Genomic DNA, 18,225 nt, shown 5'->3' with positions numbered 1-18,225 from the left:
GTGACATTTCTTCCCAATTATGCCTACCCATGACATTAGGTTTGGTAGGAGATGCATAAACTAGAATTTTCTACAATATTAGGGAATGCATTTAATAAAACTACTATTTTTAAAAAAACAAAAATACAGTATTGAGGATTGCCATCTGGTGGAGCCCAGGAAGAAAGCTTTCTCTGCCCCGCCCTTTGGAACATCAACCCTCTAGGGCAGGGGTGTCAAACTCAATTTCACTGAGGGCCGCATCAGCATTGCAGTTGCCCTCAGGGGGCCGGGTGGGTATGGCCAGGGTGGGCGTGGCCTACTGGGTGGGTGTGGCTAGAGTGCGTATGGCCTACTGGGTGGGCATGGCCAGCTCTACATCGTTCACATCAAGGGTGCCTATGGGGGCCTGGGGAGGAGTGGGACAGATCTGAGGGTCTCTGGCAGAAGGAGGGTCTCTGGGCCAGGGCCAAGGCAGTGGGGGCCGTTCCCTCACTGTTTCCAGGATGGCTTTGCGGGCCACATGAAACCACTTCATGGGCCGGATCTGGCCCCTGGGCCTTGTGTTTGACATGTCTGCTCTAGGGATTAAATTGGTCCTGATTTGCTGGCTTTTTACAAGGTCTTAAAAAGACGGTTTTGTCTATGAGCTTGAGGATCCAGATGCATGAAAGAGCCTATGCAATGGTCATGTGTTGTTTTAAGTTTTTACTTCTGCTACTGGTGATATATGTGTTGTTTAAATTATTTTATAGTATTTTCCATTGTTGTTAACTGCCCAGTGTCAAAATTTTGAAATAGCCCTATAAACTGAATGAATGAATAAAAGAATGAATGAATGAATGAATGAATGAATGAATGAATGAATGAATGAACCAACAAATTTTATTGGAGAGGTTGACAGATGCCAGGGTAGCTACATATGATCATTGATGACTCAAGGAGGAGCTTATAAATACTCATATCAGTAGATAATGGAGGACAATCCTGGAGAAATGACATCCATCCGATCCTAAAGTGACTGAACTATTGTACAACAAAATTAATGAGTTCTGCCTACTTTTTCATCCTAGACATGTCCACTTCTAGGATCATGACTTGACAGAGATGAAGGAAGTAATGTGTAGCCCTGATTTCATACACATTAGAATGAAATGATTGTATGTTACAACCTGTTATGTACTGGGTTTTGGTGATACACCATGTGAGTTGCTGGAGTAGCTAACGGCTCTCCAGCAACCCAGACTAACTGTCTCCTGTCCTGCAATTGGCTAGCCCCAGGCAGCAAGAGTTGGTTCAAACCTATTGGCTGCCACCTAGGGGCTAGACTATATATTGCGGCTGGTTGCAGCCCATGCTTCAGTACAGTTCTAGCAAGAAATAAAGTATGAGTTATTCTGTACTCAGCCTCGTGTCGTCATTCCTGCACTGAAGAGCCCACTACTTAACAGTGGCAACGAAGGTGGGATCCTGCTTCGTTGATTAAAGCTGAAGTCCTCGAGGGGTAGGCAGCACACGCCAGAGGGAAGAGGCATTTCTCCCCCCTCTCAAGGCCAGCTAGCAAGCTACTAGCGGCCTCATGCTCAGTGGACGCATTTCCTGAGCCTTGAAGCAGGATCCAAAAATCACAGGAACCAGAGTGAAGAATGCCAAAGGTTGGCAAATTAAGAGAATTTGACGTGAAACATCTGGAGGAATGGTCATCTTACCTTTCGCAAGTAGAAAAATATCTCAGAGCCAATCAGATCATGGAAGAAGGACTGAAGGCCACAACGCTGCTTTGCGTGTGTGGCCCAGTAACCTTTGATTTGGCCGAGAATCTTTTCGTGCCAACACCCATTAAAGCGGTCTCCTATGCAGATCTAAAAAAGAAGCTAACCGGGCACTTCCAGTCCAAGATGTTGGAGATGGTGTGACAATTCAAATTTGACCAAAGAGTGCAACTACCCGGGGAGACAGCTTCAGAGTTCATTGCGGGCCTAAGACAGGCCGCACGCCTATGCAAGTTCTCAAATTTAGAAAAACAACTAAGAGACCTGCTTGTCTGTGGCCTTCGGGACAGAATGCTTCAACAGACACTATTTGCTAGACCCAATTTAACCTTTTCCAAAGCACAGGATGAAGTAATGGCCGACGAAGCTGCCAGGGGCGCAGTGCAGACAGTTCAGCCCACCAAACCTTCAAAAGTCGAAGAATCGGTCCATCTTGAGGTTGCCAAATGCACTGGAGAATCATCAGAGGAAGAAGAACCCAAAATCAACCGACTCCAAAAGCAACCCAACGCGCAACACCGCAACAGCCAGCTGCGAGAGGACAGTTACAAGGCAGTTCTCTTACCGAGATGTAAGAGGTGCGGTGGCAACCATATTCGCGCCAATTGCAGATTTCGTTCGGCCACATGTAGAGCTTGCGGAAGAACAGGCCACATTGTGGTAGTTTGCAGAGCCCGCAAGAGTGACCACCCACCCAAACACCAGTCAGAGGAACTGAATAGGAGAGGTACTGGGGCCCAGGGTCCAGTTAGTGTGGGATTCTTCAGAAGCCATAGAAGTGTATGCCGCACTGGGGCTCGTCGCCCTCTCAAACCCAAACTTAAGCTCTTGGTAGAGCTACAAGGAGTTCCATGTAAGATGGAATTGGACTCTGGCTCTGCAGTCTCAATCATTTCACAAGACACATTCAACTTCATGTGTAGGTGCAGTAACAATTGGGCCAAACTAAGACCCTCAGATATCATTTTAACTGGTTTTCAAAATGCTCATGTTAAAGTTAAGGGAGAAGCCACTGTATTGGTAAAATTTAAAGGGTTTGTGGGGTACCTGGATGTAATAGTAGTAGACGGCTAGAGAACGAGTCTCATTGAACTTGATTGGTTTGATGCCTTAGGTATTCAGATTACTGGCATAAACTGGACACAAACTGCAGACCTCATGTCAGTGTGTGAAGAATACGTGGATGTTTTTCATTCAACCTTAGGGACATACACAGGCCCACCTATTTCTTTTAAGTTAGATCCCAACATTGTCCCAATCAGGGTTAAACATCACTGGGTCCCCTTTGCCTTAAAACATAAAATTGATTCCAAAATTGATAAGCTTGTAGAACAGGGCATGTTACAGCCTGTTGGTGGGGAGTGGGAAACTCCTATTGTCACTCCACTTAAGACCAATGGGGAAATTCGCATTTGTGCTGATTATAAATGCACGTTAAATAAGGCCCTCAAGTAGCATGCTTATCCGGTTCCAGTGGTCAACCATATTTTAGCCTCTTTGCAAGGGGGGGACTATTTTTGCTAAACTTGATTAGCACAGGCCTATCAGCAATTGCTGGTTGACGAGGCCACAGCTGCGGCTCAAACAATTGTGACTCACAGAGGGGCATTCAAAGTTAAACGCTTACAGTTTGGAGACAGTGTTGCACTGGGGATTTTCCAGAGGATTATGGAACATACACTTAAGGGTATCCAGGGTGTCTGCCCTTATTTTGATGATGTTCTTATTGCAGGGGAATCCCCAGAAGTATTAGCCAGTAGGCTCAGGGCTGTCTTGAAGAGGCTTCGCGAAGCAGGCCTCAAATTAAAAAAGAACAAGTGTAGTATTGGGGTTTCATCAACATAATTCTTGAGTTTCCGCATTGATGCTAATGGCATTCACCCCACTGATTCTAAAGTGAAGGCCATTAAAATGGCTCCTGGGCCCAAATCCAAAGGAGAGCTGCAAGCATTTTTGGGTCTCGTAAACTTCTATCACACATTTCCACTTCATAAGGTTGCAATAGCAGATCCCCTCCACAGGCTTCTAGATAAGAAAGTTCCATGGAAATGGACTAACCTACAAGAAAAAAGTTTCCAGGACTTAAAAGCACTATTGTCAGAAAAGTCCACTGTAACTCATTACATAGAGTCTAAACCTGTATGTCTTGCATGTGATGCATCTCCATATGGGGTGGGGGCAGTCTTAAGCCACATAGAAACAAATGGGAAACAGATTCCTATAGCATTTTACTCTAGGACATTGTCCTCTGCTGAGCGCAACTATGGCCAGATTGACAAAGAGGCCCTGGCCATAGTTGCTGGAATTAAAAAAAAATCATGATTATTTATATGGCATGGATTTCACTGTCTACACTGACCACAAACCTCTGTTGGGACTGTTCAGAACAGAAAAACAAACCCCCCACATACTATCTCCAAGAATGTTGAGATGGTCTATTTTTCTGTCTGCATACAATTTTAAATTAATTCACAAACCAGGAAAGGAAATGGGCCATGCTGATGGCCTAAGCAGACTACCACTGCCTCTAATGGATCCAGATCCAGCTCCTGCTGCTAGAATACTGTCCATACAGGATATGCCTGAGTTTCCCCTCATGCAGGGGACATTGCTGCTGAAACTGCCACAGATAAAATACTTAGTAGAGTGTTGTCATGGGTATATATGGGCTGGTTGGAAAAAAGTCCAGGCTCTGAATTTCAAAGTTATTTTGTCAGGAGGCATGAGTTGTCTGCCCATAAAAGGTGCATTTTATGGGGAAACAGAGTCATAATTCCCACTTCCCTAAGAGACAGGGTTTTACAATCATTACATGAAGGCCATCTAGGCATTGTCAGAATGAAAGCTTTAGCTAGAAGCTACCTTTGGTGGCCTGGCCTTGTTAAGGCCATCGAGGGTCAAGTCCATGGTTGTTATATATGCCAGCAATCTAGGCCTGAAAATGCCACAGTCCCCAGTTCACAGGTGGTAGGAAATGCACACTCTCTGGTCTAGGATTCACATAGACTACGGTGGGCCTTTTCAGGGGCAGCTCTTCCTGATAGTAGTGGATAGCCACTCAAAATGGCTGGAAGTAATTCCAGTTCCTAACATGACTACTGCTAGGACCATCCAGGTGCTGAGAAAACTCTTTGCAACACATGGGTTGCCTGATGTCTTAGTTTCTGACAATAGGGCCCAATTTACTGCTGCTGAATTTCAGGCTTTCCTTAGAGCTAATCTCATCAGACATGCAGTGTCTGCACCATTTCATCTATCTTCTAATAGTCAAGCTGAACACATGGTGAGGACAATGAAGGAGGCACTCAAGCGCATTGTCACAGGTGACTGGCATCACAGATTGGCAGATTTCTTACTCTGCCAGCATTCTATACCCTGCACGGCCACAGGTAAAAGTCCTACATTGGGGGAGGTGTTTGATTACTAAACTGGACAGGTTGCATCCAGACAGTGTGGCAGCAGAAGCCTCTTGAGCAAAACCCCTGAGGGGGCTGCACATGGGTGATTGGGTTTGGGGCAGGAACTCTGCTCAGGGGAATTTATGGGTTCCTGGTCAAATCACCAAGGCATCCAGACTCCTATGTTTTGAAGTGGGGTTGGAGGGAGGGCAAGTTGTCAGAAGACACATTGATCAGCTCAGGAAAAGGTTTCCAGAATGGCCACTAAGTGAGTCTGCATCATAAGTCCCTCCAAAGGTCCTCAAACTTGCGGCCAAGCCAGCCCTCACTTGGGCTACCAGGACTTTTCCTTCTCAGTGGAGATGGAACCAGAGGGAGAACCGGGGAGCACGGGAGTGCAACATGGACCCCCTGATGAAGCGAGCCAACCGAGCTTCAGGAACCGCTGTGCCTACTCTGCTGAAGAGACTGATTCTGGGGTGGGCCAACCTGGGGAGGCCAGCCAGAGCATTTTGAATCCCCTTGATTTAGGAGCACAAAGGGACACGAATCTACCCAGCCCACTGGGTAAGCTGGTAGACCACAAAGTGATGGGAACTCCAAGACATTCCTCTAGGCCACACAAGCCTCCTGCGTACCTCACAGATTACATTGTAAAATAAAGTAATATATATTGTTGTAAAACTTGTTGCCACTAACTACAGAAATTGGTGTTTGTGTATCTGCCTATTACTGCATTGGAAGCATGATCATTGAGACGTTGTTTAATCTCATTGTAGTACATAGTGATTATATTATGTTATTATTTTTTATTATTTATCACTTTATTATGTGTGCATTGATTAATAAGTCTTGACAACTGTCAAGATTAATTGTGGTTGTCATAGTTTGATCTAAGAGGGGAGGGGTGTTATGTACTGGGTTTTGGTGATACACCACGTGGGTTGCTGGAGCAGCTAACAGCTCTCCAGCAACCCAGACTAACTGTTTCCTGTCCTGCAATTGGCTAGTCCCAGGCTGCAAGAGTTGGTTCAAACCTATTGGCTGATGCCTAGGGGCTAGACTATATATTGTGGCTGGTTGCAGTTCTAGCAAGTTCTGGCCCAAATGACCAGTTTGCTCTAGCTTTCTCACCATGTCTTGAGGATAAGAATACACAGTGCAATCCTGCCTCCACTGAGCTAGTGCTGTCTGATTTGCAGACTGAAGATCATATCATGGTAGGCAAATCCATTCCAATTGACCATTGTGCATTATAGCAATAATAAACGTCCCTGGTCCTTGGTTGTTATTCCTCAGAGCCTTTAGGTTCCCAGTTGATTAATAGAACAGTGATATAGTTGCAGAATAATATAATAGTATTACTATGAGAGCAATCTTGGAGTCCTAGTGGATAATTACTTAAATATGAGCCAGCAGTGTGCTGCAGCTGCCAAAAAAGCCAACACAGTCCTAGGCTACATTAATAGAAGGATAGTATCAAGATCATATGAAGTGTTAATACCTCTTTATAATGCCTTGGTAAGGCCACACTTTTGGTTTCCACAAAATAAAAAAATGTTCACACTCTATAAAATGTGCAGAGAAGAGCAACAAAAATGATTAGGGAACTGGAGGCTGGAGGCTAAAACATATAAAGAATTTGGAATCTGGCATGTCTAGTTTAATAAAGAGAAGGACAAGGGGGGACATGATAGCAGTGTTCCAATATCTCAGGGGTTGCCACAAAGAAGAGGGAGTCAAGCTATTTTCTGAAGTACCTGAAGGCAGGACAAGAAGCAACGGATGGAAACGAATCAAGGAGAGAAGCAACCTAGAACTAAGAAGAAATTTCCTGACAATTAGAACAATTAACCAGTGGAACAACTTGCCTCCAGAAGTGGTGAATGCTCCAACACTGGAAGTTTTAAAGAAGAGATTGGACAAATATTTGTCTGAAATGGTATAGGATTTTGGATTTTATAAAGAACAGACAGAATTTGACAAGATACTACTGATTTCAGATGAAAAAATGATTAAGAAATTTAAATATATGTTAAGTTTAAAGATGGAAGAGGAACAAGTTAAAGAGACAATGACAACATGGGCGAAGAATTTTGAACATAACATAGAAGTAGAAAACTGGCAAAGCCTTTGGGAAAGATATTCTAAAATAACAAAAGTGGTGGCGTACAAAGAAAATCTATAAAAAATGTTTTACAGATGGCAATTATCACCGGTGAGGTTAGCAAAAATGTTTAAAAATATATCAAGCAATTGTTGGAAATGTAGACAAAAACCAGGCACTTATTACCATCTTTGGTGGACATACCCCAAAGCCAAAAGATTCTGGTTAAGAATACACATATGGTTAGAGAAAATGACTAAAAAACATAGATTTTAGGCCAGAATTTTGTTTTGTTAGGCATAGTTGTAGGAAATTATGAGAAAGAGTGTATATATCTATTTTTACAGGTATTAAGTGTAGCGAGAATTGTATTCACATGCTTGGCAACTGATTCATATTTATGACAGTCACAGTGTCCCAGGTTCATGGGAAGTGACCAAAACCTGCTGCAACTACCCAGCAGACGGGGGGAATAAAAACCAACCCCACCCCCACTGCCAATCCTCAAAAGAAATGCTCACAACAATGAAAACCTTGGACAGGAGGAAGAGGGCCGCCGGGCGGGCAGGCAGCTGTCTTGCCCAGCTGTGGCTTGGGGGGCACTTTTTTCAGTGCCATTGTAACTTCAAACAGACACTAAGCAAACTGTTGTAAGTTGAGGACTATCTATACTTCATCACTTTTTTTCCTTTTTTTGGGTCAAGTTTTTGACACCTTGCTAGGCGACTGGTGGTACTCGGATGTTGCCATATCCTAAAAGTGGTACAATGGGTGAAAAGGTTGTAAAGCCCTGCTCTAGAAATCTCAGTGTTGCTAATGCTACAGCACCCCTATATACAGCTGAAGAAAATGGTTGATCATGACTTCTCTAAGAATGCTGAGAAGACCTGAGTATCACAATATTGATGCTGCTGCCCTCACCTGGTATTAAGGTAGTCCAACATGATAAATCAAAATAATCATGGAAACAAGGTGGTGGTGATTGGAGAGATATGTACACAGCAGTCAGAAACAACCAAGAGATGATGAGCAGTTATGAAAGCAGCACAAATTGTGCATATAGTGAGACTTGTGTTAGGAGAAGACATTGGATCAAATTATTCTAATGTCAGCTGGCCTTGGAGATAAGAAAAATGGCCACATCATACAGAGGTATCCAACAATGGTTAACCAGATATCCCCAAACTGAAATGTATGTAGAAGTATATCTTAGGTATGACTTACAAATCTTCCATGGCATCTATCTATCTATCTATCTATCTATCTATCTATCTATCTATCTATCTATCTATCTATCTATCTATCTAACTATTATCTCATTCTGAACCACTCATCTCCCTCAAAGAGGGACTCTGGGTAGTATATAACAAAATAAAATACATTAATGAAATATTTTAGTTTGTGCCCTGGCTTCATCCATTTCTTTGTCATCATTTAACCTAATTTTATCAAATGCAATCTGAGAATTCTAGTAGATATAATATACTCTGTAAAGTCCAATCATAAACCATCACATTTGGGTGGTTAAGTAAGTGATTGAATTTTTGCCTTTGCATATGTGGGGTGGTGTTGATAGGATTCACTTTACACAGAATTTCACATTTCATCTAATAGTCCAGGATAAATGCAGTTCAGTAAATCTTAGCTAGAAGTTGGACACTAGTTAGTTTAATGAGTCATGATAGCAGTCACCTCACATATCTGATTACTGGGTCCTGAGAAGAATGTGCAATTAAATTAATTCTGTGAGAGGTCTGTTTGCTGTCTGCCTGAGGTTTATTAGAATTGTGGAAATCCTGGCAATTTTAACTCTCCTACCAAGTCTGGGCTACTTGCCAAAATTCACTGCTCAGTTGGACGAGAAAGGACTTTTCTCCTTCCAATTAAATGTTATTTTATTGAGTTACACTCTGGTTTTTTTTTACAGCTATACAACTATGTGATTAATTTTTTCTTGTTTTTGTGTGTTTGTGTGTGTGTGTGTGTGTACAGTTGGTGGCAATGAAATTTTAAAATTGATTTTCATTTGTAGAACATGGAAAGGGTGCCAAGAAGGAACACAAGGCACTCAGAGATGGAACACTTTCACAGTTAGGATAAGCAGTATCTGAAATCCTACTCAGTGATTATATATTTTATAAAGCTTATACAAACCCACACATCAGGAAAGCCTCTTAGTCTCAGGAGCCTTTAATTTACAGCGTCCTTTAAAAAAAGGCTTTTCCATTCAAATCCAGATAAATAATTATTAAGAAAAGAGAATCAGAACAATACCTGGACTATCAGTCTTACAGATCATCTGGATGGCATTTGATGCACTGTAGAAGCATGTTTTCTATTTTCTTTTACACTCTCCATAGAGCAATTATCTATCAGGTAGCATCCATCCAATGTGCACATTATATATATGCATATGTACTGTATATGTGTGTTTATATGTGTGTGTATGTGTCTGTGTATATGTCTGTGTATGTGTGTGTGTGTTTTTGCTTTAGTTGTGTGTGCTGTTCCTCTTTTCTATTTTGTCTACCAATTTTTCTATGCTGTCCACAGAGTCAGGTTGCTGGAGTTGAGTGGCTACATAGCTGTTCTAATTCTTTTCTCATTGGTTACTTTATTTTGCATCCAGTCTACCTTGATTTAGCACTGATTCATTCTTAATCCTCTCACTTCTTTTTTTCAGTGCCCCATTACCACTGTATAGCATTTACGTATGCTGACATATCCAATTCTCACTTACACATAATATTGTGGGCAGAAGCACGCTTTAAAACACAGAAATTGAGTATATACAATCTTTCTCATAATTTCCTCCCGTTATGCCTATATTTTTAGTCATTTTCTCTAACCATGTGTGTATTTTTGACCAAAATCTTTTACTTTTAGGGCATGTCCACCAAATATACCACCCGTATATACTTGAGTATAAGCCGAATTTTTCAGCCCACTTTTTGGGCTGAAAAATTCCACTTCGGCTTATACTCCAGTCAACAAAAAAACTTACCGAGGACTTGTGCGTGGCCGAAGCTTTGGTGCTTCTGGGATCGCGCGCACCTCTCCCAAGCCACCGCCGTCCGGAGACCTGCCGAAGTTTGGGGAGGTTTGGGGAGGTGCGCGCGCACCTCCCCAAACCTCTCCAAATGTCGGCAGGTCTCCAGACCTCCGTGCCCTGCCTGCCTGCTTCTTTCCGCTGCAGAAAGAAGCAGGCACGCAGGGCGCGGAGGTCGGGAGACCTGCCGACGTTTGGGGAGGTTTGGGCACCCCCAACCTCCCCAAACGTCGGCAGGTCTCCGGACCTCCGTGCCCTGCCTGCCTGCTTCTTTCCGCAGCGGAAAGAAGCAGGCAGGCAGGGCGCGGAGGTCGGGAGACCTGCCGACGTTTGGGGAGGTTTGGGCACCTCCCCAAACCTCCCCAAACGTCGGCAGGTCTCCGGATCTCCGTGCCCTGCCTGCCTGCTTCTTTCCGCTCCGTGCCCTGCCTGCCTGCTTCTTTCCGCAGCGGAAAGAAACAGGCAGGCAGGGCACGGAGATCCGGAGACCTGCCGACGTTTGGGGAGGTGCCCAAACCTCCCCAAACGTCGGCAGGTCTCCCAACCTCCGCGCCCTGCCTGCCTGCTTCTTTCCGCAGCGGAAAGAAGCAGGCAGGCAGGGCACGGAGATCCGGAGACCTGCCGACGTTTGGGGAGGTTTGGGCACCCCCAAACCTCCCCAAACGTCGGCAGGTCTCCCGACCTCTGCGCCCTGCCTGCCTGCTTCTTTCCGCAGCGGAAAGAAGCAGGCAGGCAGGTCACGGAGATCCGGAGACCTGCCGACGTTTGGGGAGGTTTGGGCACCCCCAGACCTCCCCAAATGTCGGCAGGTCTCCTGACCTCCGCGCCCTGCCTGCCTGCTTTTTTCCGCAGCGGAAAGAAGCAGGCAGGCAGGGCACGGAGATCCGGAGACTTCGGCAGGTCTCCGGACGGCGGCGGCTTGGGAGAGGTGCGCGCGATCCTGGAAGCACCGAAGCCTCGGCCGCGTGCAAGTCCTCGGTAAGCTCCGGGCGGTCACTTGCTTCGCGTCTCCTGAGGGAAGGGGGGGCGACTGGAGCGGGCGTGTTTCCTCGCCTGCTGGGCGCCGCGATTTGCCCGGGGAACGCGCGGGCCCCGAATGGCAGCGTGGAGCAAGGAAGCGGACAGCCAGGGCTTCCCCGAGAGCCGCGGCCACACAGGGTATTCCTGTGTATTCCGGCTTGCAAAATGGCGGATCGAGCCTCTGCTGGTGGCAGAGGCTTGCAGAGCGCGGATCCAGCCTCCGCCAGCGGCGGAGGCTTGCAGAACGGCGGATCGGCTTATACTCGAGTCAATAAGTCAAGTGGTTGGTTGGAGAGAGGGGGCACTCTGCCAACTGCTGTTCAGACCAGGCCTAGTAGAGATCGCGTTGAGAGGGAGCCGGGGTCGGTCATCTCTGGAGCTCTGGAGCGGGTCGTGGGAATGCCAATTCCCACGACGATAGGGAATGGCTGCAGGTGTAAGATCAGAGGGCCGTATCGACCTCCGGGAGGGCCTCTCCGCTATCTCCAAGCGGTGAGGTGCTCCGACCCTCTGCCTTCGACCCAAGGCTCTGGGAGCGGGGATGTGCAGCCACCTGAGCTCCGACTGGTGTACCTAAATGCCAGGTCCATTGCTAATAAGGCTCCCCTCGTCCGGGATTTAGTCGAGGGTGAGCAAGCGGACCTGGCTTGCATTACGGAAACCTGGTTGGGCCCAGAGGGTGGTATCCCCCTGGTGGATCTCTGCCCACCAGGCTTCCGGGTGCTACACCGGCCTCGGACTCAGGGTAGGGGTGGGGGATTGGCTGTAGTTATGAGGGAGACCTTATGTCCGCAGGAGGCCACCGTTCCTCAGATAGTCGGGTGTGAATCTCTCTTATTGAGGTTTGGTCCTAGGGCGCAGTTGGGCTTGCTGCTCGCGTACCTTTCGCCTAGTCGCGTAGCAGCAGCCCTGCCTGAGCTTCTCGATATCCTCTCAGGGCTGGTGATTGAGTTTCCTAAACTAATAGTTTTGGGAGACTTCAATCTACCATCCCTGGGAGGAGTATCTGAGTTAGCTCGGGAGTTCATGGCTTCCATGACAGCCATGGACCTGACGCAGGTAATTCATGGACCAACCCATGAGGGAGGCCACACCCTTGACTTGGTTTTCTTATCTGGTCGGTGGTTAGATGATCTTGGTGGGGGCTCCCCAATTGTTATGCCCCTGTCATGGACCGATCATCATCTCCTGCGGCTGGTCTTCCGTTTTGCCACCCCCCACCGTGGGGTTGTTGAGCCAACTAGATGGTTCCGCCCCAGGCGCTTAATGGACCCTGAGAGGTTTCAGGCAGCGCTGGGGGCCCCACCTGCCTCCCCAGCTCACAGCTCGGCGGATGCCTTAGTGGAGGCCTGGGAAAGGACGGCCACGGAGGCACTTGACCGAGTTGTACCCTTGCGGCCCCTGACCCGGCGCAGATCCCAATGGGCTCCATGGTTTTCCGCGGAGCTCCGGGAGATGAAGCGTCGGAGACGGGGCCTAGAGAGCATCTGGAGGTCCACCAGATCTGAATCCGACCGATTGCGACTAAGAACCCATATTAGGTCTTATCTCGCTGCGATGAGGGTAGCGAGATCTAACTATTTCGCTGCCCTCATCGCGTCCGCAGATAATCGCCCGGCCGCCCTGTTTAGGGTGACCCGCTCCCTCCTCAACCAGGAGGTCAGTGAGGATCCCTTGCAGGGGCGTGCCGAGGAATTTAGTCAACATCTGTCGGACAAAATCGCTCGGATTCGGACCGGTTTGGACTCCGACTGGGCAGTATCGGACGATCAGGACACGAGTGATCTTGTCGATGTCATCTGGGAGGAGTTCGATCCTGTGACTCCGGAGGAAGTGGACAGGATCATGGGGAGGCTGAGCTCCACCACATGTTTATTGGACCCGTGCCCTTCCTGGCTGGTTTATGAAGCCCGGGAGGGGACACGAAGCTGGTTCCAGGCGGTTATAGCTGCTTCTTTGAGTGAGGGCAGTTTTCCCGCCATCTTGAAAGAGGCGGTGGTGAGACCTCTCCTCAAGAAGCCTACCTTGGATCCGGCTGTTTTGAATAACTTTCGTCCGGTCTCCAACCTTCGCTTCCTTGCGAAGGTTGTTGAGAGTGTGGTGGCGCATCAGCTCCCTCTGGTCCTGGATGAAGCGGATTATCTAGACCCGTACCAATCGGGCTTCAGGCCTGGGTACAGCACGGAGACGGCATTGGTCGCGCTGGTGAATGATCTCTGGAGGGCTCGGGACAGAGGATACTCCTCTGTTCTAGTCCTATTAGACCTCTCAGCGGCTTTCGATACCATCGACCATGGTATCTTGCTGCGGCGTCTCAGGGGATTGGGAGTGGGAGGCACGGTTCTTCAGTGGTTCTCCTCCTATCTCCTGGGACGTTAGCAGTCGGTGTTGACGGGGGGGCAGAGGTCGACCGCAAGGCCTCTCGCTTGTGGAGTCCCTCAGGGGTCGGTCCTCTCGCCCCTTCTGTTCAACATCTACATGAAACCGCTGGGTGAGATCATTCGTGGTTTTGGAGTTGGGTATCATCAGTATGCTGATGATACCCAACTTTTCATTTCGACCCCAAACCACCCCAGTGATGCCCTCGACGTGATGTCCCGGTGCCTGGAGGCGGTCCGGGTCTGGATGGGGAGGAACAGGCTTCAACTCAACCCGGAGAAGACGGAGTGGCTGTGCGTACCGGCATCCCGGGATATTCAGGATATCCCACCCCTCATTATGGGGGGTGAGTCATTACCTCCTGTAGATAGGGCTCGCAACTTGGGAGTCCTCCTAGATTCACAGCTCTCTTTAGAAGATCATATTGTAGCTGTAACTAGGGGGGCGTTCGCCCAGGTTCGCCTGGTGCGCCAGTTGCGGCCCTATCTAGACCGGGATGCCTTGCGCACGGTCACTCATGCGCTCGTGACCTCTCGTCTTGATTACTGCAACGCTCTCTACATGGGGCTACCCTTAAAGACCACTCGGAGGCTCCAGCTGGCACAGAATGCAGCCGCGAGAGTTGTGTCGGGGGTCTCCCGATACTCCCGTGTTACACCTTTGCTCCGCGAGCTGCATTGGTTGCCAGTTGTCTTCCGGGTGAGGTTCAAGGTGTTGGTAATGACCTACAAAGCCCTCCATGGCATGGGTCCAGAATACCTTGGGGAGCACCTGCAGCCGGCGTCAACTTCCCTCCGCCCAGTACGCTCCCACAGAGAGGGCCTCCTCAGGGTGCCGCCGGTCAAAGAATGCCGACTGGTGGCCCCCAGGGGGAGAGCGTTCTCTGTGGGTGCACCGGACTTATGGAACCATCTTCCGGTAGAGCTCCGGATGGCGCCCGACCTCCGCTCCTTCCGGCGCGACCTTAAAACCCATCTCTTTAAGGAAGCGGGCCTGGCCTGATGGGATGGGGTGGGTTTGTTATTATGACTTTAATTTTAAATTTGTACTATGGGCATTGTTTAATCATGTTTTAATAATTTTAACTTTTGTATCTGTCTTTTACGTATTGCCCTGTTAACCGCCCTGAGTCTCTTGAGAGAAGGGCGGTATATAAATTAAATAAATAAATAAATAAATAAATAAATAAATAACTTTTTCCAGTTTTTGGGGGTGAAATTGGGGGTCTCGGCTTATACTCGAGTCGGCTTATACTCAAGTATATACGGTACCTGGTTTTTGTTTACATTTCCAACATTTGCTCAACATCTTAAACATTTTCACTAATCTCACCAGTCTTAAATGATATATGTAAAACATTTTGTATAGGTTTTCTTCATAAGCCACCGCTTTTGTTAATTTAGCATTTCTTTCCCATAAACTTTGCCAGTTTTCTAATTCTATATTAGAAAGTTCTTTGCCCATATTATCATTGCTTCTTTTACTTGTTCCTCTTCCATCTTTAAGCTTAACAAATATTTATAGAGTTTCTTAATCAATTTTTCATCTGTTTTTAACTGTATCTGGTCAAATTCTGTCTGTTCTTTATAAAATCCCATTGTTTTAGCAACTTTTTCATATCTCATTTGAATTTGCAAGTATCGCCACCATGATAAATCAATACCCTGTTCTTGTAAATCTTGTCTGTCTTTCAGTTTCCCTTCCTTGCTCAAAATATCTTTATCGATCACAACTATAGTTAATTAAAATTGGATAAACAAATGCTTCCATTGTTGAAACCCATCCAGGTATTTTAATATAGATTTTCACTTTTATTTTTTTCCCATTCTAGAAGATGTGCATATCTTACATAATGGTTTTCAAAGTATCTATGTATTTTATTCTTCCCATACCACAGAAAGACATGCCATCCAAGTTGTAGGTCATACCCCCCTAGGTATAATAGTCTTTCATCTCTAAGCATTATCCACTCTTTTAGCCATGTTAATATAGTTGCTTGGTAGTATAGTGTCCAGTCTGGCAGTCCAAATCCTCCACTTTGTTTCGCTTCTTGTAACATTTTCAGTCTAACTCTAGCTTTTTTTCCTTGCCAGATAAATTTCAGTATTGTTGTATTTAATTCATTAAAAAGGTTTTTCCCAGTCTTATAGGTATTGTTTGAAATAGAGTATTTTTGGTAAGATATTCATTTTTATTGTTGCTATTCTCCCCAGTATCAAAAGTTGTAGATTTTTCCACTTTTCTAGATCCAATTTTCTTTTATTTTTAACAATCTTACGTAGTTGTCTTCTTTTATTGTTGCACAACTTGCTGTTAAATAAATTCCCAAATATTTTTTTACTATTTCTTTTATTGAAAAGTTTTACAAAATTTAAAAAAAAACATATAAATTGAACCCCCCCTCCCGATCACCCCTCGCCCCCCCCCAGACTTCCCAAAGCAGAATACAGGGTATTGTATATAACAATCTTATACAAACATATGCTAAATATCTATTCAAACATTAACAAACCTTCCACTCTTTAAATCCCTTATAACAAAACTAGAATAACTATAATAACACATCTTTTTAATTACTAAAAATTATTCATAAGCTATTTGAAACTTTTTAGTCCCATATTTATTTTGAATATAATCGATCCGTCTTCTCCATTCCAAAATATATTTTTCTTGCGATTGCTCTTTCAAATATGCTAAAACTTTTGCCATTTCAGCCATGTCCATTACTTGGTCGAGGGTGAGCAGGTGGACCTGGCTTGCATCACGGAGACTTGGTTGGGCCCAGAGGGCGGGATTCCTCTGGTTGACCTTTGCCCACCAGGTTTCCGGGTGCTACACCGGCCTCGGGCTCAGGGTAGGGGTGGGGGTGTGGCTGTTGTTATGAGGGAGACCTTGTGTCCGCGGGAGGCCACCGTTCCCCAGATAGTCGGGTGTGAGTCTCTCTTTCTGAGATGCGGCCCTGGTGCGCAGTTGGGCTTGCTGCTGGTGTACCTTTCGCCTAGTCACACAGCAGCAGCCCTGCCTGAGCTGCTCGATGTCCTCTCTGGGCTGGTGGTTGAGTTCCTGAAACTTATAGTTTTGGGGGACTTCAATCTACCATCGCTGGGAGGATCATCTGAGTTGGCTCGGGAGTTCATGGCTTCCATGACAGCCATGGACCTGACGCAAGTAATTTTGGGACCGACTCATGAGGGAGGCCACACCCTTGACTTAGTTTTCTTATCTGGACGGTGGTTAGATGATCTTGGTGGGGGCTCTCCAATTACTATGCCCCTGTCATGGACCGATCATCATCTCCTGCGGCTGGTCTTCCGTCTTGCCACCCCCCGCCGTGAATGTGTGGAACCTATTAAATGGTACCGCCCCAGACGCTTAATGGATTCCCAGAGGTTCCAGGTGGCGCTGGGGTCCCCACCAGCCTCCCTTGCTCACAGCTCGGCAGATGCCTTAGTGGAAGCCTGGGAAAGGACGGCCACTGAGGCCCTTGACCGAGTTGTACCCCTGCGGCCGCTGACCTGGTGCAGATCCCGTCGAGCTCCATGGTTCTCTGCGGAGCTCCTGGAGATGAAGCGTGGGAGACGGGGCCTAGAGAGCGGTTGGAGATCCAGCCGATCCGAATCCGACCGATTGCGGCTAAGTGCCGACATTAGGTCTTATCTCGCTGCGATAAGGGAGGCGAGGTCTAACCACTTCGCCACCCTTATCGCGTCTGCAGATAATCGCCCGGCCGCCCTGTTTAGGGTGACTCGCTCCCTCCTAAATCAGGAGGTGAGGGAGGATCCCTTGCAGGGTCGTGCCGAGGAGTTTAACCAACATCTGTCGGACAAAATCGCTCAGATTCGGACCGGTCTGGACTCTGACTGGGCAGAGTCTGACGATCAGGACACGGGCGGTCTTGTCGATATCACCTGGGAGGAGTTTGATTCTGTGACTCCGGAGGAAGTGGACAGGATCATGGGGAGGCTGAGTACCACCACATGTTTATTGGACCCGTGCCCTTCCTGGCTGGTCTATGCAGCCCGGGAGAGGACACACAGCTGGTTCCAGGCAATTAGATCGGCTTCTTTGAACGAGGGTAGCTTCCCCGCCGTCTTGAAAGAGGCGGTGGTGAGGCCCCTCCTCAAGAAGCCTGCCTTGGACCCAGCTGTATTGAACAACTTCCGTCCTGTCTCCAACCTTCGCTTTCTTGCAAAGGTTGTTGAGAGTGTGGTGGCGCATCAGCTCCCTCTGGTCCTGGATGAAGCGGATTATCTAGACCCGTACCAATCGGGTTTCAGGCCCGGGCACTGCACGGAGACGGCATTGGTCGCGCTGGTGAATGATCTCTGGAGGGCTTGGGACAGGGGACATTCCTCTGTTCTAGTCCTATTAGACCTCTCAGCGGCTTTCGATACCATCGACCATGGTATCTTGCTGCGGCGTCTCAGGGGATTGGGACTGGGAGGCACGGTCTTACAGTGGTTCTCCTCCTATCTCCAGGGACGTTCGCAGTCGGTGTTGGCAGGAGGGCAGAGGTCGACC

Source organism: Vipera ursinii, assembly GCF_947247035.1.
Source record: "Vipera ursinii genome assembly, chromosome: 3".
Lineage (NCBI taxonomy): Eukaryota > Metazoa > Chordata > Lepidosauria > Squamata > Viperidae > Vipera > Vipera ursinii.
The sequence above is the reverse complement of the archived record's forward strand: the minus strand, read 5'-3'. Positions refer to the sequence as shown.